Source organism: Anser cygnoides, chromosome 3 (genome assembly GCF_040182565.1).
Source record: "Anser cygnoides isolate HZ-2024a breed goose chromosome 3, Taihu_goose_T2T_genome, whole genome shotgun sequence".
Lineage (NCBI taxonomy): Eukaryota > Metazoa > Chordata > Aves > Anseriformes > Anatidae > Anser > Anser cygnoides.
Window position 1 is genome coordinate 52,338,353 of NC_089875.1, and position 24,596 is coordinate 52,362,948.

Consider the following 24,596-nt stretch of genomic DNA (forward strand, 5'->3'; position numbering starts at 1 on the left):
CTTTATTCAGATTTTAGAGAAGGGCATTCAGGCAAAAAGTCATTTGTGAGAAAAGCTCTCACTGAAAGAAGATTAGATGTTTTGATCACCTTCTGGGGAAGTGAACCTGCATCCATTCTCAGCAGGTTGGGAGCTGTAGTTAAAATACAGTGAACCACGGAGGAAGAACTGTAGGTGATAATGACAGATACTTATGCAAATTCATTGACACCAGCCGATATAGGGAAATTCTTGTGTTCTCTAGTCATATATTTTGGGGAAAAAAAAAAAAAAGAATATTTTTTAAAAGTATGTTTACTTCTTGGCTTTATAATATGGAAGTTGTTAATGTTCTTTAAAAATAGGTGCAGATGATGAAACTTCTGAGAGCATCACCAACGTTACAACCTCCACTTCTACTAGAGGTGGTGATGTGCAAATCCTCACTATTTAGGAATGGAACTTTAAAAGAATAAGTATTTATGCAATTCTAATGCAAGTTTGCTTTCCATTTTCTATATAATAATATGGCTTTTTTCTTTTTAATTGAGTTGAATTTTATAATATATGGGGCAGACCTAATACGGCTGTCTACTGAAGTAAGAAAGATACCTTCTACAAACCACAATTTAGTCTCATACTGTTTCACTTTAGGAGTCTGTTTCTGTTTGAAAACATCCTGAAAATGAAGGATTTCAGTTTGACTGGAGCTTTTTTGTAATAAAGGATCGGTTCCCTAGGTCCTTTTGTGAGAGAATGCATTTATAGTTCTCAGAAATCATTATGCTGTTGAACTGTATTGCTGAGATTCAGCATCTTGAATCATTTGTTGGTTCTTCTTTTCTTTTAAGGTCTTCCTCCAGTGCAAACTGCATGCTCACACAAAGTTGCTTTGCGTCTGATGTCAGAAAATAAATCTGGCAAGGTGCAGCGTGTGTTTCTGCCTGCTTGGGTATTCTCAGTCAGACCATAAAGAGACTGTGTTTTTACATTTTTATATATAAATGTGGGAATGTTTTTTTTCTGCTTCAAAAGAATTGTACCATTAGCTGTTTCTGGGAGAGAGGGAGGAACGTCCATCAAATTAGTTAGTGGGTTTCTCTTCAAAAACAATTTCTCCGTGCTCCTACTTGCTAGAGGTAGATCAGGCTGTGTGCAGTGTTTCTGAAAAGATGCTACCACTGTAGCCATTTTATCCTCTAAGCATTGCTCTGTCAGTGCAAGTCGTAAGGTTGCTAACTTGGGAAGAGTGTTCAAGTTATGTGTTCTCAGCATATGACTTTCATTTAATTCCAGAGAGACAGAGGAAGCTGGGTCAGGAGATACTGGTGAAGGATGGACCAAGAACAACTTTTATAAATCAGTTTTAGTGTTAGCCTTGCAGGTGTAAGTAATTCTTGTGGTCAAAGGGGCTGCTGGAATGAATGGAAGAATGTACAAATAATAAATAAACTGCCCCTTTGACTGCACAGAAAGACAGCTTTTTATGATAAAAAGGCTCTAGCTCCTATCTTTTTCCTTCAGCTGTTGAGAGGAGAATGAGCTCAGGGGATTGGCTATTTTGTGGAATACTAATCAGAATATGCTTTTTGTTATACTGTGTCTTTTAATTGAGAGAGTAGGAGGTGAAGGAAAGAAAATAGATATTCTTAAAGGTATTATTTTTGATACATTTCAATGAAAAGCAAAAGCAAATCCTCTCTTCCTGTTAGAAAGCAAAACCAACCAAATAAAAAAACTAGAAGGAGCAAACTCTCTAAATTCACCTATTTGTGATCTCTTTCAGAATGTGTGAGGCTTAAATAGATTTGGGATAGTAAAAAAGTTTCACTGAATATGGTGTCCCAGATTGAAAAAGAGAAGAATGACTTTTTTTTTTCTTCTACAAAACCAATACATAGGGGAAAAAATCTGTCTGAACTGCGAGAAAGTATAATACATGCTAGAATGAAGCAGGAGCTGACCAATTCATTGGAACAGTGATCCTTGGGAAGCTCACAGATGTAAAATATTAAAAAATAGTATCAGTATATCAACTTATCTTCTCTTTCCCTCTTACAGAGGTTATATTTCACCTTCCATTTTTTTGATTACTTGTATCAGAGATATGTCAGATTTAGGAGCTCTTGAGAAGAGGAGCTCAGAAGTTTAAATAGAATATTTATTTATTTATTTTAAGAAAAAGTTCTGATAGTCTGTTTGAAACCTAAATGATAAAAAGAAAATATTATGCCTTTCAGCAATAGGCTATAAGGAATTAATAGCGTGATGTTTGATCTTATTTTTTTAAGGGAGTCAGCACTTTTAATCAAACAAAGTATTTTTAGACCCAAATACTTTCTTGCTACTAGCTATTACAGCTGTTTCATTAAACCATGTTTAAAAGAATATGATTAGAAAAGTCAAGTTAAAATCAAGTTCAATTCTGTTATTATTTTAACAGTACAATTTGGACTCATTAGCAGCTCATTGGTAAGGTCAGGACTTGGAAAGCTCAAAAAAAAAAAAATCTTTATTGCTGTGAACTTACATTGTCATTATTGTGAGGTTCTGAACCAAGCATAAGTTTAAATAACTATTTAATTGAAGAGTATGAAGAGAGAACTGAAGAGTGTCTGCCATAAAGGTATAATAAAAGTGAAGTTGTATTACTGTAAAAGCTTCATATTTTGGCACATGTAGACTGCTTTTAAATCCTTATAGAAGTTTCAAAACAAAATTTTCAGCTCTGTACATAAAGGAGTGGTGAAGAATTGGATTTTCTACAATATGAGGCTCTGCTAAGATTAAGCACAAGGAGCTGTGGACTGAATGTGTGAAAATGGGAATTACTGCATCCAAGCAGAATTTCTGGAGTTTAATGTGCTCAGTTCTGGAGAAGTTAGTTTATACTTATAGTTTATACCCCAGAATTCTGAGAAAATATGCAATTAAGATTGTCAGTTTGGAATTAGTAATTTTGAAGGAATTTACAGTGATAGAGTAGTACTGAGGAATGGCAAATTAACTTTAGAGAGGAATGGCAAAAAACTTTTAAAAAAGAACACCTGGGGAAGATTGAAGTTACTACGTGAAATATTAGAAAGCTAGATATCTAGCTAACTAGAGATGACACCAGATTGTAGTGGAAAAAAAAATACTGGCTTGAGGGGGAGAAGGAAGTGGAATTTCCCAGAGATAAGGAAGTTAATGGAGTGTGTCATATTTTCATTAATAATTTTGTAGCAAGTTGAACTCCTGTTGCAGTTGACACAAGTTTAAGAGGGATTTACCACAGAGAAGGGGATTGAGTTAGTGAAATGAGAAGAACTGGACGAATTTGAAGATTGTAACAGAAATGTGATGAAATTCAGTTCTAACAAATGTAGGATCATTCCTACAGTTGTAGGACTACTAAATAAGGTGGAGATAGCTAATGAGATTGTGCAGTGATTGCTGATTTTTACTGCTTAATTTTTAACATGGGCCTTAATTTCTGGCACACTCCCTGATGTGGTTTTGGGCCATGCCAACCAGCCTTCTTCAAGACAATAGTCAGATATGGCTCAGGGAGTAGCATGCTCCAAACGCCTCTCCCAATAGCCACTTTGGAAAAAGTGAAATCAGTTTTGGCACCACTTTGCAGTCTTCTAACGCCCACAGGCTTTGCACTTCCAAACATTCCCATGAGCTTTCAGACCACAGCCTTGTGCTGCATGTTACACACGCCCTCCTGTTTGTAGCATAAAAAATAGCCAATGTAGTAGGCTACAGTTTGGGCTTCTGAATTCTTTCAGATACTTTGAACTGAAAAAAAAAAAAAAACCATGCAACAACAGTAATAAGACTAATAGTACCAGTGATAGTAATCATCATCATATCCTTGAGCCAAAGAGGTACCAAATATGCCCAATTTTAGACCCTGCTGTTGTGTGATGTGGAGGTGGCGGTAGAGACAGAGTCTCTACTTGTTTTCTTTAGCCTTACATGCTGCCAGTCCCAGCTCTGAGGTGTCCTCTTCGTTCAGAAATTAGCAAGTAAAAAAGAAAAGAGCTGGTATGACCCCAAGGTACATCCATGAATCAGGTATTAGCCAGAATGAAGCAATGCATTTTGGTGGAGGTAGCAGAGCAGTCATGAGGGTAGTGGAGAGACCTCCTTAGCTCCTTAAATGTAGTACAATTACAATTAAGGCTGAGAAATGTGATTACTCCTTCAGGGGCAGGCACCAGAGAAGAGAGTGAAATAGCTGTTTCAGCTAAAGGAGGGCAGTGGTAGCATGAGACTGGAATGAATATAACTGTCCCTTTGGCCAGGGAGAAGGTTTCTAACTGTGAGATAGACCGGCTTCTGGAGCAGTATGCCAAGAGCAGCAGAGAGGGCAAAAACTGGTTGGTTTTACAACGGTTCAGTAATCACTTATGGAAGGAACAATGAAGTGATCAGCATAAAGTTTACATGACGGAATTGCCTGCAGTCGCTGGGCTGTCCTTTCCAGGTTTACCTTCTTATTTTGTCCAGTGAAATGGGCAAAACTATGTGGCTATTTAAAGTAAGATAAGCTTGAGCATCAAACACATTCAGAACAAGATCAATGGTATCCTGTAGTTTTCTCTGGTTAAGCTGCATTGGGAAGAAGCTGCAAATGCTTTGTGCTAAAGAAAAAATCTGTGTACATTAGGTTACATATTATAGGAAAAACAGTGCAAGAAACCTATTTTCTATCTTATTAATTAATCTTTGAACTTTGAAAACATCAGGTTTGAGTGACACGAAGAATCTTCTAGAAAATGCCAGTGTTTTCCCACTTTTATTACCAACCTTTTTCAAAGATGAAATGGAGTTTTGAAATAAATCTAGGCTTATTTGTTTTCATACCATGGGAAACGAGTAATATCCCCATGGACTCATGTTTCTTTCATTTTAATTTTGATGTAGCTTGAACTTACATTCCTTAAAAAAAAAAAATACATTTTTTGTACTTATTTGTGTTCACAGTGAAATTAATTGCATAAATCCTGTATGTTCTTAATTACAGCTTCAGAATGCGAATGCTTTTATAGGCTGTACAAGATCTATGATACATCTTGACCACAATTTTTCAGTTTATATTTTTAAAGTTTATTAATATTTAATGTATTTTTAATTAGAGTTTTCTTTAAAGATAGCCTATTTGGCACACAAGAATTTTTAATGCTGTATTTTTTCCCATCACCTTTTCATTTTATTATACAGTAGTTCTGGGGTTTGCGATTTCTGAAGTTCATCCAGATGTTAAGAGAACAGTATTAGGTTAGCCAAAGTTTACCAAATAAAAGTATTTCCCCGTGTTTAGTAGTGAGATAATGCTCAACACCTCGAGCAGTTAGTTCGGCAGTCTTGTTTTGGGTTCTGGTGCCTTTTGGAGTTCTTGAAGATATTATCTGGGTAGGTGAGAATTTAGGAATGTTTGCTTTTAGAGAACTTGCCACCAGTTACAGTTTTTCCTTTAGCCGTACAATGATCTGATGATTGCTGGGCAAATTCTAAAGGAAGAAGGTCAATTATAGTGTAAAAGTATATTATTATTCCTCAGGAGATGTTGCTATTATCTTAAAATAAGTTAGTAGAGAGAAAGACTTGATAGTTTTCAGAGTACCACCTGGGGTTTGTGGCTGTAGATCTAATGTCACCAGTTGTAGAAAAGCTGATTCCCCACAGGCTATGGCTGGACATCTACCAGCCTGATTTGTTCTTTATAGGATGTGTTGCTATAGTCTCAGTTGCTCATATACCCCTGGTTTTTAATGAGACAGCCTCGTCTTGTTGACATTTGTGTTTTTACTATATTAAAAATACCCACTGCAAGCAATATTATTTGGGAGGGGGCTAATTTAAATGTATCATGTCCTTATATTTATGTATCGGCAGTCTCAAATATTATGTGTCTAATAACTTTTTCTCTGAATAAAGAGAGCCAGTATATGCAAATGCATACGTGTTCTAATAACTTTTCCTCTGAATATAGAAACCCGATATATGCAAATGTATAGGGAGGCATCCGTTGTTCTGCTGCCTTCGTGCCTGAGGGCACTCTATGAAGTGTTGGTGATTACAGGTGCTTTTGTTTCAAACAGCATTTCCCCCAAAATAGTAACAATCACCAGTAAGAGGAAAACAAAACCTTGCCAATATCAGCAGCGTAAATGAACTCAAGGGTGCTCAAGGGCCCTTCTAGCAAAGATAGTTGGAAGGGAGATGCTCTCCTCTTGGCATATTAAATAAGTTTTATTATGCTTTATTTATTTATTTATTTATTTATTTGCGGAGAGTGGAGAATTACACCACTCAGAAACACCATGGGAGTGGTGCTGCACCATAATGGGACTAACTTTTTATGCATCCACTTGAAGCACCTGATCACAGCGGTGAGAGATTCAGAGGATGGAAGCTTCTGCCCTCTGCTTGCATGTGGATCCCACTGTGCGAAGGCACCAGGGAAAAGCTAGTAGAGAGCAAAGAAACAAACTAAAAGGATCTCCTAGGAGAAGTGTTACAGTGTTGTTACAAATCCAGGGGTTTAGCTGTTCTCCTGCTGTCCTTGCTTACTAAGGACCCTCTGGCTGAGGCTGGCTGTCAGAAGGCACTTTGTTCTGCACAGTGCCTCACGTTGTCTGTTGCCACACTGCTGCGGCTCTGCTGAGGAGCCCTCCTGCCCCTCTCACTTTCGAGTGTTGTGCTTTGGTGCTGTGAGAGCACATCCTTAATGAAAGGTGAATGTTTAAAACTTAATTCATAAAATTAAGAGGTTAATACTTTGCCATGGTAAATATATTATTTACATGTGTATTAGAATTTGAGATAGCAAAATATAGGAAAATCAAGCTCATTTCTTCCTATGCTTTTGGTTAACTCCAAGGTATTTTTCTTTCTGTTACATCTTGTTACCAGCTGTTAGGATGCTTGCATGAGATCTCAGCTGGGATCCAGTCCTCGTGTCCTCCTTCTCCCAGGCCTTTTTTGCTGAGTAGAGCCCTGCTTTGAAGATGCAAGTTTTTCAGTGTGCCCAAACTTGCCTAGGATGCCACCGTGCTCTTACCTCCTTTTCTCTTCTGCAGAAGAGGAGGAGAGGAGCGGATCATTCATAACACAATGTCTAACTTGTAGGAATGCTAACCTGAATGCGGTAATGAGTTGTTGTCTCAGATGCAGGCAGAGAGAAGACTGTGGTACCAGCTCTCGGTGTTTTGGCAGTGCCTAGAGCAGTGCTTGTCCATTCTCAGGTAAACCCTTCCATCTGATTCACAGGCAGAGCTCAGCTCATAGCTCTGGTTTATTCTCTGAGGGAGAGATTTTCTGTACAGATGTAGACAGATAATGATTCTTTATGCAAGCATGCATTTAAATGAGAATAATATATCTGACTCACTAGCTTTTGAAAGAAACTGGACTTATTGATAGTCATTCTAAAGAGACAGTATGTGGAAGAAATATTTTGGAAGAATTTTTTTTTCTATTAGCTGATTGTTCTTGGAGCAGCAATATTTTGTTGGATATTGCTGCAAGTATGAAATAATAAAAAATAAATAAATGGAAACATTCCTATTGACATGAATCAAAATATTACAGGGCTTACTTAAAACAGTCTAGTAGATTTTTTGGATTTTTCTTTTTTAGGTAAGATGTATTATCCTTGGTAAGAAAAGGGTTGATGTGAAAATAAAGCTAAAAATGATCAATATGATTTCACCAATTGAAATGATGCAGACTTGCATGATGAGAAATGAATCTAATGTAAAATCCAAATAGCAGAGAGCAAAAGAAATAGATGTGCCCAGGAACGTTTCAGTATGCCAGGCTACTGTGAACTACAATGTATGATAGCTCCAAAATCAATAAGAAAATCCATTTTGGAGAAACAAAGGATGAAAAAATTGTGGAAAATAAGTTGGTTCCCCAATAGGCTCTTTAAAAAGCCATTTTCAATTTCTGGTGATGCATCAACAAAAGTAATATTTTCTATAGTGGTGCTTTTCTAAGGCAGAGCACATGAAGATTTTTCTGTGATGAAACAGATGAATCATCAGATGCAATTAACTTGCATCTAACTCCTTAATTTTGCATAGCAGTAAATTCTATTAGCAGATCTGATCTTTCCTTTATGATAGAGTGTATCAGGTCCTTTGTCTCATATCTGTGTCTGTATGGAGACCAGTTAATTTCAGACTAGTTTTTACAGAGGTTTTCACTGAACCATTTTTTTTCTAATGCATATGATTTGCTAGAGAAAAATTGTCACATGCTTTTCAGTAGAAACCTAGCTCAATGAACTATAGTAAGTAATCCACGTCCCAATTGTCAACGACTAATCCAAAAAAAAGTCCAATTTATGGATACAACAGTGTAAAAGGCAGTGAGCTGAAGGATAAACATGTTACAGGGCTTGGGGTATAAGGTATATGCAATAACTTATAATAAATAAATATAAATAGTAATAAATTAATTTGGAGAAATGTGTATTTTGCTCATAACCAAGTAGCTATCAGGTCTTTCATTTTTTTTTCAGGTTTCTAAAACTTCTTCTAACATACTGTTTCATTAAATATTAGGTAATGCAAAAGTTCCACAAGCAGTTTGATACTGTATACAATTTAAATTAAACCAAGAAAAATTTTTTAAAGAAATTATTGTTAAATGAAGACAAATAACTCAAAAGCATGAAATTATGAAATTCCTTGTATTTACAAACACAGTATTTAAGATGGCTTTTAAGTACTAGGCTAGTGAAACAGTTATGGAGCACACACAGCCTATTTGCTTTGTAATTGAGATTTCGTGGGCATCTGAGCAGTCATATGACCCTAAAGAAGAAAATTAGTGATTGCAATCATATCTAGCTAATCAAGCCTTTTGCAACAAGCCATATTTGAAAATTCTCCACGTACACAGGATGTTTCAATCGACTTCTAAATTTTTCTCACACATTTTCACAACAGTCCAGTGTTGCACATTTGCTAATATTCCCTAATCTCATTAAAGAGAGCATGGAGGATGGATAGGTGGCAGGGGAGGAGAATAATGTCAGAGGCTTCTGCGAGCAGGAGTTGGTTGCTGAGGCTGCTTTGTAAGAACTCCTGTTCTGTTTGTTGCTCTGATGTGAGAATTGGGAAAGCTCTGAGGTGCAAAACCAACATTGCTTTTGAGTGAGGAACAATGCCTGATCCCCTGGAGAAATTCACAGGCTCTGTTTTTAGCTCAATTGATTTTTCATTTAATGAAAAACATGACAACATTCTGGTTGCCCCCAAATAATAATCTCATAAATAAGTGTTCATTTTTTCTTTTAGGCAATGTTCTCTGCTAGACTTCTTTTTTGAGATATCTTAGCTCCAACCTGCAAAATCACAGTTTCTTCCTTATGTCAGTCATGTTCATGTAGCAAAGGAATATTTTCTGCAGATCCTGGCATAAAGAAGTGGTCATATAAAATGAATTAAGGCAAGGGGAGAAAAAAAAATCCAAAAACCTTGAATTATTCACACTATGACAGAGATCTTTCTCCTGATTGGTTCCAAAGAGTAATTTAATAAGGTATTTTTCATACACGTTTAATGTATGCTAGCTCTCATCTCCCATTTAAATTGTCTCACTGAAGGAAGAGGGATTTGATCTATCTTTGCTGGCTAAACTACAGCTGAAGACAGCAGCACAGGGCAAGACTTTCATTTGCAGTAAAACACTGACATCAAGGCAAATTTTCTACGCCTAGTTTTAAAAGTTAATGGGGACCTGAGCTTGGGGTTTCCAGTCTTGAACTCCTGCATCCTAACAGCAGTTCTGTTTATTGATTCTTGCTGTCTAGTCTTGTGCAGAGACACTGGCAAGTGTAATGTCAGACTAGATGATCACAGCGTCCGTCTCTGGCCTTATAAATCTATGGAGAAAGCCCTTCAGTCTCTGCATTCGCAGACTCTTCATTTGTGAATTAAAATAATACCTGCATACGTAGGTCACAGGGTATCTTAGAATCATTTAGTGTTTGTGAATGCGATGAAAATGGAAGGGCATGTGGTGTTTTTTATAGAAATATTCAAATACTGTTAGAGACTTTCTTTAAACATTCACAAAGTATCATCTGGCTGTCAGAGTTAATCTAATAAGATTAACAATTATATTATTGTCATATGCAATGCAATGCAGACATTTCAATACCCATTTGCAAGGGATTGCTTCTGATTAATTTGTATGGTAATCCACAGTCATTTATTCCAGTTTGTGCCTGTTTGTATGGGGTGGTTATGGTCTATGTTAAGGTGTTTGTGAGCTGGAGAGGCAGCTGGATTCATGCTCATTAAGCCTCAAAGCCTCTCGCTTTCTCCCCTGCTAGCAGCGCTCAACGTGCTGTGGTTTTGTGATTTGGAAGTACAGCACTGAGGGAACCGAGCTGAAACCACCAGTCTAATTTCACTTTGGTCTTTTTTCACTTGGCTGATCAGAATGATTTTCAGTCACTCCAGCCAGGGCTGGAGTCCCAGAGGTGGGAAGTCAGCGAGTAATCCATTTAGCCACCAGGTCCTCCAGGTGGGCTTTGGAAAACTATCACAGTCGTATTCCATTCTCTCTTATCATAGCGTGGCCATTGCTAACCTTGTGTCCATGCTTCCTTTTTAAACCAGGCTGTGCGGGAGGTGTGGAATTTGCTGGAAAAATGGCATACATGCAGAATCCCAACACAGAGAGTCACAATGCAAGGGCCATTTTTGGCACCATTTGAAAGATGAGCTTCAGTGACTTTTAATGAAAAATTGACTTTTTCATCCAGAATGTATTTTTCCCAAAACCTGTGCACAGAAGAAACCTTCTGTGAGGAGAAAAAAATGTTGTTTGGTGGGTTATGCACCACCGTCTCACCCAGCTGCAGCGTAAGTTGTAGAGGCCCTTCACTTTGGTCTTGTAAGAAACATGGAATAGCAAAGGGATGCCTATGAACTGACCCATTTGTTAAGCATGGTAAAATACATTTATTTATTTATTTGACCAATAGCACTTCATTTTGTTACACCTGAAGTACAAGTTATTCACAGCAAGTGTTTTCCTGACTTTATGATTTGATTATGCCCTTGCATTACTTTCTTTCAGATCAGAGAATAAAGACATGAGCAGTCACTTATGTAAACAGGTGGTTTCAGTTGTCAGGTGCCCTGTACTTCAACATCTGGGATGCAAATATCACAAAATTGTTTGGTTTAGTACAAATTGTTGGAATCAGGATGACTTTTTTAATATGCATTTCTTGAATCCATGTTGTAAAGAACTCATTTTTGAAAGAAACTTTAATACCCTTTTTAAAATGAAGTTGGCAAACCATGTGTTGGCAAACTGTGTGTATTTATATTGTTTATATATTCTCACATGATTTTTTTTAATGTACAGAGAAAGTAACTTCCCTTGAAAATATGAAATCTGTTGGTCAAAACCAGCTGAAAGACAATAATGTCATTGCTATTTTAAAAGCAACCATTTTATATCCAATCTTAGGTTTTATGGGCCTTACTTCTAATTTTTAAGGGCTACAGATCCTCAAAACTGAGAAAACACCTGATGAGTTAAATACACTAAGGCAGTATTTATGAACAACCTTCCATTTACTGTCACTGCCTCTGGTTTAGGGGTAATATTTTGTTCTTCTGCCCTTTATATTCTTCTCACTCCCAGCAAGAAAACTTTTGAAAACTTATGTTTTCAGGCTGGATTGTACCCTTTAATGGTTAATATTGTTAACCATGCAGGTACCTTCTCAGCCATTATTGTTCCAGTTTTTGTCAAGTACAGCCATTTTTTAGGATTGGATGGCTCTGTAGAATTGTATAAAAGCTTTTGGTAGTTGCACTGTTTATACTTTTGCCATTTCTTTGAAAATTCACACTCCAATAATTAAATAAATAAATAAATGTTAAACAAAACAAAACAAAACAAAAAACCCTTCATCTTAATTCTTTTGTGTTACTGACTTTTCATAGCTGCCATGAAACACTTATAATTTCGTCGTAAATCTCCAGTAAAGAGTGTAGCATTAAGCAGTAGCCAGGTCTTATTTTTCTTGAATACGTCATACTTGGATGTGCTTTTGTAAGTGGAAATTAAATGGCATGTATGACTTCTGTGCTTTCAGGATATCCCAATTGTTTTTATTTTGGGAACAGAAAAATGGGGAAAATTATCAAATAGGGGGATATATTTTGCTTGCATCTTTCAATGTGCAGAACACAATAAGGAAGCTGACAAAGCGTTCCTGAATTGAAGATCCTTTGTTTATTACAAATCTTTAACAGTCTCTTGGTTGTTAGACTCAAGATGGAATCAATTATTTTAAATCTGACAAACTCTAATCAATATTCAATTATTGGTTTGTTAATTAGTAGATGATGCCTTTTCTCTGTTATTAGCACAGGCAATGTGCTGCTGAACTTCTTTGTTTTGACTGCCCACTCTCCAGCTTAAAGTGAGTACCTTTAAGGAAGCACAAGCAGTGTAACAGTTGCCTCCTTGGAGCTTTAGGATGGCACTTGGCTAATCCACGGAAATGTGGAATTTCAGTGAAAAAATACTTCTGTTTTTTTTTTATTACATAAACCATTTTAAAGTGCTTTTTCTTCATTAATGAATGAAAGGCAAAGCTGTAGGAGATGTTGCAAAATTTGCCTGTGTTTGTTTGTAAAGGGTTACCGCACTGCTTTGGAGCCAGTCACGAAATATTCCTGGATTTTAAGGCAAGCTAGCTTGGATTATTATGCACGTGGCAATTGTGATGGTCTTTCTATGAAGGTAACTGAGTATTAAATTCACGTAAGGAGCTCTCACTTAAACTATTATGCATCAGATGTATACTTGCATATGTTTCAATTTAGGGATCAGAGTGGGTGCAAACGAGATGGAATTATTTCTCACAATCGTAAAAGCCTATAAATTTATACACCATCAAATGGTTGAATTGTTGCTTACAGAAATAATCTTTGAAAATGCATCTAAATTTAAGACAGTGATCGTCTGTTGTGTGCTTCTGAGAGTTCATTTATGTAGGGCAATAGAACATTAATGCAAGATGAAATGGCCTGAGTCAAGGATTATTAGTAGAGACAAAGTTTAATGCAGTCTCTTTGCAATGTCAGTAAGTGTTGTGGCACTGTGGCAGTAGGCTTCTGGTGAATCTAATGGCTCCTACAGAAGTCAGACTCTTAAGAAAAATTAAGATAATAGTGTATGCTTTCCAAATATAGTAAGGTACATTGCCCTTGATTTTTTGTGTGCAGCTAGGTAGTGCCAAATGATTGGTACTACTCTTGGACTATCAGCTGTGATACTTCAGGAGAACAGCATGCATACTAGTATTTTGCATCCTGCCAATCCTGACCATTTCATTTAAAACACCCAATAATTCTGCGAAAAAGTTTGCTTAGCACTGCTTTCTAACCCCAGGATAATACTGGCAACTTTTCTCTACACTGGTCCATCTGCCTTTATGTATTTTTTTTTCCAGGACTTTACTCCTGGGCTATTAAATGTACACTGCACTACAGCTTTGTATTTTTTGCAGTATTAAGTATGAATTAAAGTACTTGCATTTCAGCCTTACTCATTTTTCTTGTTTTATCAGACTGTTTTTCTCCCTCTGTGTACAAGGGGGAGAAAAAGAGCTTTATTTAAATGAATGTTGCTTGTTGAAAGAGACTATGTGGAAGAGTGAAAATGAGTGCTTTCAGTCTCCAGAAACTATTGATGTGTAACCCACTCGAGCTTCAGTATGTTTTCAGATGCAGCCTTTTGCATGACCACTTTGTCTTGCCACCTCTATGTGGAGCCGAAGTCCTCAACATTTTCCTACCTCCCTATGCTTTTCCTGGTGTGATTTAGTTGGGCAGCACTTAATTAAACTCCATTTCCTCTCTTTATGCTTCTGGTATTATTATGCAGCTCCCTTCAAGAGGTAATTTGTGGGCTGTTTATCAAAGCTGTGAATTTAATAATATCAAAGCCATGCTATTGTGCTGTCGCTGTAATGAGATGTATTGGCATTTCTTAGGAACAGAATTTTCTCTCCATGAGTGTGTTGTTCTCTGCTGAATGTTGGGGGCTTTCAAAATGAAAAACCCATCTACCTTGTTTAGTCACATTATTCCATTACCCTCACCTCCTTCATCGTTTTACATTGCCACATAGAAAGCAGAACTTTGGCACTATGGTACTTTGCAACAGCAAAGCCATCATGTACTTTATCTGACAGCATTACCTGCTGCGCTCAACTAGCATTTCTGTTAGGAGACATGATGGGAATATTAGCAGTACCCTGTCAAATTTTTTGAAGATATGACAGTCTCTGCTCTGGTTGCAGAGCAGCACTGATTACATAGTTCTGTTACTGGTCAAAAACACAGACTTGTTTTTCCTATAGAAATTTCATATTATTTCCAAAAAAAGTTGTTTGTGTTGTGGTTTTTTTTGTTGTTGTTGTTGCTGTTTTTAAGGAGAGAGATTTCTCAAAGGAAAAAATATTTAACATATAGAAAGTAGATACTTTATGAGATATCATGGAAAACTATTTGATGATTTTTCAATGTAATTTCACAGTAACATGTAGTATGATTACAATGTTTGTTATTTCCTTACCTCTTGCACTGCTTTTTGTGTAATTTGTTCTCCTTTCCATAATTTTTTTCCCCTGCATTTGGGTTTTCTGGGCTCACGTATCCAAAATATCCAAAATCCAAATACTCATATATGAGCATGGGAAGAAACATTATAAAGACAAACAACATGCAAAATTAACAGGTCTAACTCTCACTCCCCCCTTTTTAAATCTCATTTAAGGAATAGGATGAGAAAAGGAACAGCTCATAGACATTATATAATCAACTATGATTTAGGTCATTTTAAATTTAAAGGTCAGAACATGCAGTATACCCATGCGTTAGTGCTAATGGCTATGATAGCATTGTGGCAGTCATAGAATTTTTGAAATAAAATTATTCTGCCAGAATATTCAGTTCAAAATATTTATAGCTTTTTATTTTAAACTTGTAGACTTTTTTGCTTCACTTTAATGGGTTAAAAAAAAATAAAAAATATTTTTTTTTTCCAGGAAGGTATGAATCAATTTTTTTCTTATATTTAAGAACCATTGTTTAGTGTTTCTGGTTCTCTGCCTATATAGGCAATCTGATGCTTAGATTTTTTCTTCTTTTAATGAGTATCTACAAAGATTCTATATCTGTTGCATGCATGACTCATGTACACGAGATTAGATCTATTTTGAGTACTACTGCAAATATTGTGGCCCTGGTTGCTACTGTTGTTGAAAATTCTTGGCATAGGATTAACCTTGCTTATCTGAAAACTTGCTTTCTGTTTAAAAAGTGCTTCCTTGGAGCTAATACTGCTACGTGCTGGCTGCAGAATCATTGCTAAGATAGTTGTAGCTAGACAATTTGATGGAAAGTACAGTGTCTCAGAAAGATCCTCAGAAATCTGGTCTGTCCTTATACATCCTGTCCTGTAACATCATCTGCTGCCTCAGAGAATGTAGGTGCTGATCTGATCACCTAGTCAAATCCAGAGGACTTTCTGATTATCAGTCTCTGTTCCTTTTCCTCTTCCCTTCATGGTGATGCCAGCCTCCACCTTCTCTGCCAGTGAACAGGAATGTATACTGGTCATTGTGGAAGTGAACAACCAACATGAGAAGACAAATCTAAATTCAGAGGTGGTCTTGGTTGCTGGAGATTGCAGAATTGCTGCACACCCCTGTTGTGGTTTAACCTGTCCAGCAGATAAGCACCACAGCTGTTCACTCACTCTCACCCCCATCCCGCCCCATCAGTGGGATGGGGGAGAGAATCGCAAAAGAAGTGAAAGCTTGTGGGTTGAGATAAAGACAGTTTATTAGGACAGAAAAGAAAGGAAAATAATAATAGCAATGATAATAGTACTACTAATAATAATGTGTACAAACAAGTGATGCACAATGCAACTGCTCACCACCCACTGACTGATGCCCAGCCTATCCCCGAGCAGCCAGTCCCCCCAGCCCAGCTAGCCACCCCTATATATTGTTTAGCATGACGCCAGATGGTATGGAATACCCCTTTGGCCAGTTTGGGTCAGCTGTCCTGGGTCTGTCCCCTCCCAGCTCCTGCTGCACCCCCAGCCTGCTCGCTGGCAGGACAGGGAGAGAAGCTGAAAAGTCCTTGGCTTAGTGTAAGCCCTGCTCTGCAACAATTAAAACATCAGTGTATTTATCAACATTATTCTCATCCTAAATCCAAAACGCAGCACCCTACCAGCTACTAGGAGGAAAATTAACTCTACCCTAGCCAAAACCAGGACAACCCCACAGAAAATATGCATGATAACTTCAAACACTTACCAGCATTGCCCAAGGACTTCAGTCTCGCGATCAGTAGAAAAGTTGAGAGCACATTTCAGCCATCTCCAAGACAGTTGTCCCAATACAAGTTAACAGAAAACAATCCAGATGGACACCAGCTTTACCTGTGTTGGTTGCACTCTTCTTAGGTCAGTGGTAAATGACAATGAAATCTGTATTCTCATTTCCAAAGAGAATTCAATTTCTTAATTGTTAGGAAAAATATTGATCTGATTTTCACTTTATTTTGTTTAATGTACAATTAACATACTATATTTTCTTAATTTCTCTCCAGTCTTGGATTCTGTACAGTCACCATATTCACCAGCACCTTGAGCTGATGGAGTAGCACAACTTGTGCTGGACTCTGGAGTTGCACTGTCATGACGAACATATCAAATTCTGAAGGCATACTAAAATGCTCTTCAGTACTGGATGCTTTGTAGAGCTTCATTTGCATTGGGCTGGGTACACACAAGAGAAGGAATAGTCAGGGATTCTCAAATGAGACTTCTTCTGCCAGTCAGCCAAGAACAAAAATGAGACAGAGGTATTTGGTAAGTTCAGAAGAGGAAGTTATGCCAGGGCAATGTAATTAAAACTAGTCTTGCAGAGGAGACTGCAAAATATTTTTAGAAGATGCTAAAATTTTCCTGTGAATTAACCCTGGTAAGTCAGTCTCAGTGTGTAGTAACCAGAGGTTTTGAGCTGAAACAACTGAAGACAAATCTGTTATGCGATTAACATACCATTTGTGGTGAAGTATACATTCAGGAGAGAGAACTTCAAAGAGAATTAGTCACCACCTTTCAGTTGTGTTAACTTGTAACTGTGTTTGGTCCTCAAATATGTCTGTTCTCACGTGAATGTTCACATAGACTAGGAGAGTACATCACAGTGAAGAAATGGTTGTTGACCACAACAAAAGACCAACAAGACATGCTTAGTGTGAGATCAAACGCTGGCTGTGTGCTGTCTCTTTTATGACAGAGCTTGCTTATGTGAGGGACTGTTGCATTCTTGTTTTGTGACTAGATTTTATTTTTCCTGTTCTTTGAGCTTCTATAAACTCAGTCTGCGGAAGTAAAAAAAGTAACTTTGTGTTTATCCATACACCTACCTTCTCCCTACTGTCCACCTTTTTCCAGAGGATGCTCTAGTCATAGTGGCAGACACCTAGTCTACCAGAATTTAGTCCTGCCTGCCATATTTAGCATGCAAACACTCTTGTGGTGTCAGTAGCTCTGGAGACAGTCTAGCAATTAAGCTATTGTTGCCAGAGGATCCAGAGCAACTGTTTCTGAGAAGACAGGAAAAATTTCTAGGCTGCCGTATTCAAGGGCTGTTATTCTTGATCCTGGGCTCATTATTTCAAGAGCTGTGCCTGTAAGCATGAATATTCTCTGCATCTCAAAGGATTATGATGCCTCTGGTGATTTCTTCTCTGTAGCATCTCAGACAGACATCTGTGACTTCCAAAGGCTTGGTGTCAGCATCAGTCATCTCTCCTCAGGCCAGGTAGCTCAACACTGAAGCTGCTCACATCACTGGCCAAACCTGTAAGTTAGTTCAGTGTTGAAATACCCTCTACTAAACTTCAAGAAAGATACAATATTCAGGTAGTTGCCAGTTCCAATTCCACTTAAAAGAACATGAGGTAGAACTGGCAGATCCAGGCCTTCAAAGGATGGTTTTGTCTCTGTTTCATCTGTCTCTTTGAAAAGAAGCCAGGGTGATCTCTGCTCACAACTCCATCATAGATCTCATATAAAAGAAGTGATATGTTGAGGATTTTTGAGAAGATGAAAAAGAAGATGTTTTCCTTACAGAAACAGATTATCTGTTCTCAGTATTTAGGAGCCCTGTTGGCCTTGGATGGGTTTGTGATATTTTTTCAGATAAACTCCTTTTAAACTGTCCTGTTGCTCCAAATTCTCACTGAGGAATTGGAGTACGTTTGCCCTTTGAACCTCTGTTTTTTCAGTGTCGGTCACTAGAAGGCAAGTTTTTTTTTTTAACAAGGTTTTTAAACAATGCTGCCCCTCCAAACTTATTGGGCCTTCTTTATCAATAGATCAGGTGCTTTGCACTCTTGGTCTGCCTCCTAGGATATGGCTTACTAACTTATCAAAGGAGTTGCAAAGATGGATAACAATTTTTATTACAACAGCATTAGAAAAACTTGTCTGTCAACTAGTACTTACTGTAAGCATGCCAAAGTCATTGGGTACAATGTCACCTTTCCAAGGAGTAGAAAGTACTGCTAAGTCACAGCTAAAGAAGACATGTTGGGTGTTAACATGGAAGGAATGGAGAACACTGAGAACATGTGAAAAGCATTAGAGGTACAAATGACACTGTAGCAAGAGGCCACTAAAAGGAACAGTCTGTTTGCTCTCCTACCCCAAATCCATGTTCCCACTTCCATACTTTACGTTGGATCAAGTGATAATATCACTACAAGTTGAGCTGATGTATCTCGTTGATCCAACAGAAAACTTTTCATCTATTTTTCTGTGTTGGCATACAAGATGAGCCATTTGAACTAACTCACCGTGAAGTCACATAATCACGAAATCTGATGCAAAACAGAGACACGAGAATCCTTGACATGAGAATTCAGAGAAACCGAGTTGTTTCGGCTGTAAAATCTATTCAGAGGCAAATATCCGTAAATGAGGTATCCAGTGCTCAAGATCTCAGACTGTAAATATAACTTTCTTTTATGGTCCCTTAAAAAGAAAAAAAAAAAAAAGTAAAATGTATGTTACTGATATTGTGTGCAAATAATGTGGCTCATACATGAAAAATATAGAACCCGTCTATTAAGCCCACTATACAACACATTCTTATATGTAAATATTTTATATTTCATGTGTATGAACGTTATTGCTTGTGGTCATTCAGGATGTTTCTCTTTTCTTTTTAGCTTGGATAAGCTTTCTTTTTTTTTTTTTTTAAGCATGTTTTTTTTGTCCTAGTCATGCAAATGCCGACTCTATCACAGATCAGCTCTAATTTGAACAAGAATCCTAGGCTTATTTTTTTCTATCTGTGTCTGTTAATATTTACCTGAACTAAGTTATGAAGGGACATAATCCTGATACTTTTTTGATGCAACTATTTATTATATAGTCTCTTGTGGTGGTGCTAGTTACTCAAAAATGAGAATATAAATTCATTACAAGGGAGAATGCATTACTTTTTTAATTTTCTCTTTAGAAACTGAAGTCTTATTTCTAAATGTGCTGCAGCTGTTCTATGATCTTATGAATCAAATGCTAGATTGCTGCTGAAAATGAAATGAAATCAAACACTTTGCTGTTTCCAGTCAACAAGAAATTAAATGAAGTCAGATGGCCCAACCTGTAAATATTCCTACATTTGTCTTTTGAATAAAATAAAGAAAAAGAAAGCAAAACACAAACACAAACATCCTTCTGCTTGGTTTGTCATGCATTTTAAGGCTACACTGCCTTGTAGCCATGTACTTTGTTATAGCATTTTAAGGTTTTTAGCTTTGTTTGTTTTGTTTTGTTTTTCATGAACTTTAAAGATTTAGGAGCAGAAACATGTTTTTTCTCTATTATATATAAGAAGTGAGATGAGAAGAAAAGGGGGTATTTGACATAGATAAATATGCATTTCTAGAAATGTTAGATAGAAAGCATCAACTGAAAAGCCTGTATAAAAAAAAAAATGTTTTTCCCTTTCTGTAGTAGAAACTGAAGATTGTTTGTGGTATGGAAACTATTCAATGACAGTTGTTAACTCCTTATAGTAAACACTGCACATATTTGCTTTTTGCCAGACCACAAGGTGAACTTGGGAAACATTGTATTTCTCTGAGCTTATCTCAAGGAACTTTGTTCATGCTCTGAACTGGGAATGAGAATTGTGTGGGAAGTAGTATCATAATCAAATAATTCTGAAAATAGCTCCAATTGTGTCTCTAGGAAATAATTCTCATTGGCCACATGAGAGCAGCTGTTAAAATATATCAGGAGACTGCCGTCACAAATTGTCATTTTCCAAATGATATCAGTGATGGTCAGTGAAGCAAAAGCAGTAACAAAAGTGAAAGCTTTTTTTCTTCTTTTATTTTGGAAATCTGATAAGGACAGGATGTGCTCTTGCCCATTAGTTTCATGTCATGCATCCCAATTGTAAAGATATGTCCTCATATTCAAATAAATAAATTCTTCCTCTGTGTATACCAGAGGAGTTACCCTTTTTGTTTTCTTTCTGTGGGCCAAAATACTTCCTCTGTGGCTCACTCAGTAATGCCTGCTGAGTAATATGCACGCTACTTTATGTGCTTCCTGTTGTGTCCTGCTGAATTGTCTGTTGCTTTAATTATCTGTGCCCCCACGGGATGTCACAGAATGTGCTCCAGCATAGTATGGTGAACGAAGGACTCATTCAGCCTTTCTCTTCCTCTTGACTCTGCTAGGAGATCTGTACTTTCCCTGCCTGCACGATTCCTGTGGCACTTTATTTCTTTGGTGATGTAACCACCATGTGAGGCATGTAAGGAAGAGAGTTAAGTTCTAGAATATGGAAAGGACAGATATCACTACAAGTTAAAAAATATAAAATAATCAGGTATTGTTTTGGAGTTTGTTAGAAATGTTTGTTTTAGATTTGAGAGAACCAAAAATTAGGAAAACTTCATGACAATGTGAAAATGGGAGCATATTTTCAGAGTGTTATGAAGAAATACTAAGGGGAGAAAGGAAGGACTTGACCATGCAGGTGCTGGATAAGAGAAAAGGGATGTTTGAGAAGAACACAGAGTTCTTGTTTTTTAATTATTTTCAAAGTAAGTGGTGTCTTTGCAAGTATAAAATGTAGAAACATTTTGTGAGTGCCCTTTAAATCTCAAATCCATTTCCTGTTATTTGCAGTGACTCTTTTCTCCATTCTCTTGGCTGCTTGTCAGCGTGAAGAAAACCTATGGCAATTATTTCCTGGAGGGATCTGCCTTGGGCTGCAGAATTCTGACATTGTGGTTCTGATCTACTCAATTCTCACTTAAAATCAGAAGGCTTAGGATTTAACCGTAAAGCAGTACCTTTCTGGACAGCTTTTCTACTTTTACATTAAAATTAAAGAAACAATACTTCAGGTAAATGTAGGTTATATTTAAACTTAGATTAAGTTTTAGGTGTACATTACAGGATACCTAAGTATCTTTAGTAGGCTGCCCTAGAAAGTAAAGCATTCAGAATTTGCTAATTTCTGATGATTTTGTGAAACTTTGTATTTCGACAGTATTTCCTCCCATCCGATGTTCTGCGTACCTGCTTCATTTCTAATGCTGCTCTAATATTCATAAATAGGTACGCAGCAGTCCTAAAGCTTCACTGCAGTTAAGTCCTTGGGTTTGGAATAGATCTTGATATTACATATCTTCCGTTGTATTTTCCATATTGTATTGAGTAAGAAAAGAAGCTGTTGAGATGAAAGCCCATTCTCAAATAAACTGTTACAAGCAAAAGTAAAAATATGACATATATTAACATACATTTGCGTACTTACACTATTAGTCTGGCAGAAAGTTATCACAGACTTGGATTCTATGATATGACATGCTCACAGTTTTGTCCACTCTCTACCCAAAGAATTTCACTTGAGAGAAGCTACTAAAGTACATAGCATAGTATCAATACATTGCTACTACTCTAAACTTAATCCATAGCCTATGTTTTTTCCTCTTTTTTAGTTTTAGTTTTGAGACATACTGCTATGAAGCACCATCTGTGTCATTTTCAAGACTTTTAGCTCAGTTCTTTTGTAAATTCTTAAGGTACAGGCAGGAACTCTTAGTTTGTTTATGACTTTGTAACTGTTCAAGGTGTTGGATCTTTCAGAATCTGCTTCTAGTGAAGCTTTTACAAGAAACATTACTTGAATGATAATAGCAATAATTATAGTGCTTAAAATGTGCATTTTTTAGTGAAAACATACAAAATTATGGTTTAGCAATGATTATTTTATAATAGCCCCTAATTATATTATCATTTGCAAAAACAAGGTGGTGCTTATACTTGCAGCAATTTGAAAACTAATTTTTTTTTTAGTATAATAGCCTGATTAGATTATGACGAAGTTGACCCCAGCAGAGCATCTAACCTGGAGCAAACTTCAGCATGGCACAGCTGAGTAAATGTGGAAAGGAAGGCAGGTGTGCTCAGGTGCAGGCTGTGGCATGTCAAAGTCTGTTTGGAATTCAGAGTTCTCCTTCCAGTAGTGATACTCACTGTGTACTTAAGGTAGGAGCATGTTCATCCTGGTCAATTTGAGAATTACTGTAATTTTCTTTTCCTATGCTTGGTAAATGGCTTTACAGCACAAAAATAATGTAACATGATGCTGTTGTTGTTTCGAGGAAGATTTTTGGTCCCTGAAAGACGTGACTGACTGCCATTGAATAAATCCCACACTATTGTTAAAAGAACCGAGTGCTGAAAAAGTGTTACTCGTCTGTCCTCACAGCATCATTTGAATTCTTGTTGTTAAATTTGAGTAATGCAATAATGCTATTAAGACCATGTCTGTGAAGACATGTTTGGAGAATAATAATGGTCTATAAGCTAAGAGTCCTCTTCTTTTTGCAATCCTTTATCTGATGTCTTTTCCGGGGCTGTTAAAATTCACCTGCACATTCATAAACAAGGTCTCTGCTGACCTATGTAGTGTCTAAGAGGAGCTCTTTGGCAGTAACCTTCTTACTGTGTGGTTTTTGTATTGTTTTGTTTTTTGATATAAACCCTGATATAGTATACATATGTGCATGCACAGACACACAAGGGAGGAAGTAGCATGAATATACGTGATAGGGGATTTCTTGGATAGAAACAAAGTCTAGAGAGATTTTAATTGCTAGTATAATGTAGGTGTCCAAACACAGTGTGGTGGAGTGACTGTGTCAGTGTGTCATTGCAGCTTCCAAAGCTCCTGTTGTTTCTGTGAAACTATAAAGGATACTGCAGTGTAACAAAAAATAGTGCAGTGCAAATAGATGATGGCCCTGCCAGTTTTAAGAAAGGATCCTGTAAAAGCTGGGATAAATTTTTGATGAACTTGCTGTAAGAATGAAGAGGTAGTTTGCTATTTATTTTTGAAATTCCGTCCACATTTAGCTATGCTTGATTATAGTTTTACCTAAGAATGGACTAGAGGCCGAGAAATTCATAGATATTATGAAAGTTTTGGTAAGTCACCTAGTTCTTCAGTCTGCCACTGCACCATTGTTCTCCACAGGCAATTTTCCAGTGGATTGTTTAATTTGTTTTTAAAACCAGCCTCAAGAAATTGTGCTTTTATTGTTTCCTATGGGAAAATGATATTGAATGAGTCTCAGGAGAGCCATATATATATATTTTTTTCAATTATATACAATGTCATCAGAACTTTATCATCCAGATAAAACACAAGCAGAAAAAAAAAAATATATATATATATATATTTGTTCAGCCAACTTCTGGCATTGTGGTGATGTGTCCTTTTTCATAATACAAGTTTTCTGCCTCAGTGCACAGTAGCTGCCTATACTGCTGTGTTCTAGAGGACACTTGCTAGGTGACAGATTTATACAATACAGTCATAATTTACAGTTGTTAATATGAAGATGTTTTATCAATTACCTAAGCAAAAATGCCCTGCAGAATTTATATCTTTTCATTATTAAAAAGTGGGGACTATCTTAAATTAGTTATTGGAAATAAAGAATTCAGCAACAGAAATTAATCACTGTCACTTCCTTGTGCATGTCGTTTGGATGCTAGGCTGTGTAGAACATTTGTTTGGAAAAAGGAGAAGTGTTATTATGATACCCTTAATAGAAACAGACAATCAAACAAATCTTAATTTGAAAAGGTTTTTGCAGTCATAAATCATAATGGCACTGTGTTCTAATGGAGGAAAAACATCTTCATAACTGTATGACCTTGATGCAGAGGGCCACATTCTGGGAGGGATATGCTCTCATCAAACAATTTTATTTTTCTGTTTCAAAGATAAATGACATTTTTGTCAAAACACAGTGTTAAAGACCTGCATTTTAGCTCCTGGTAAAATCATATTGTATTTATCCTTACATTTTGCAACAATTAAATATATATTTCCCTGGTGTGTTTGTTAAGATTCTCTCTCTCAGTTAATAGATACATTAGGTAATTTGCAATGTCACTGAAGCTAGCACAAATTAAAGATCAATGTATATTTAACACAGATA

The 24,596-nt window shown here is 36.8% G+C and overlaps 1 protein-coding gene and 1 long non-coding RNA gene across 2 annotated transcripts in view; both read left to right on the top strand.

Moving 5' to 3' along the window:
• SASH1 (SAM and SH3 domain containing 1) overlaps nucleotides 1–24,596 on the top strand; it is a 554,055-nt gene that overhangs the window by 126,675 nt on the left and 402,784 nt on the right.
• LOC125184423 (uncharacterized) overlaps nucleotides 1–24,596 on the top strand; it is a 184,801-nt gene that overhangs the window by 44,140 nt on the left and 116,065 nt on the right. Inside the window, exon 1 of the long non-coding RNA XR_007168391.2 lies at nucleotides 1–24,596. This exon is cut by the window's left edge and continues 44,140 nt beyond it; it is cut by the window's right edge and continues 72,369 nt beyond it. This is a non-coding gene — a long non-coding RNA (uncharacterized lncRNA).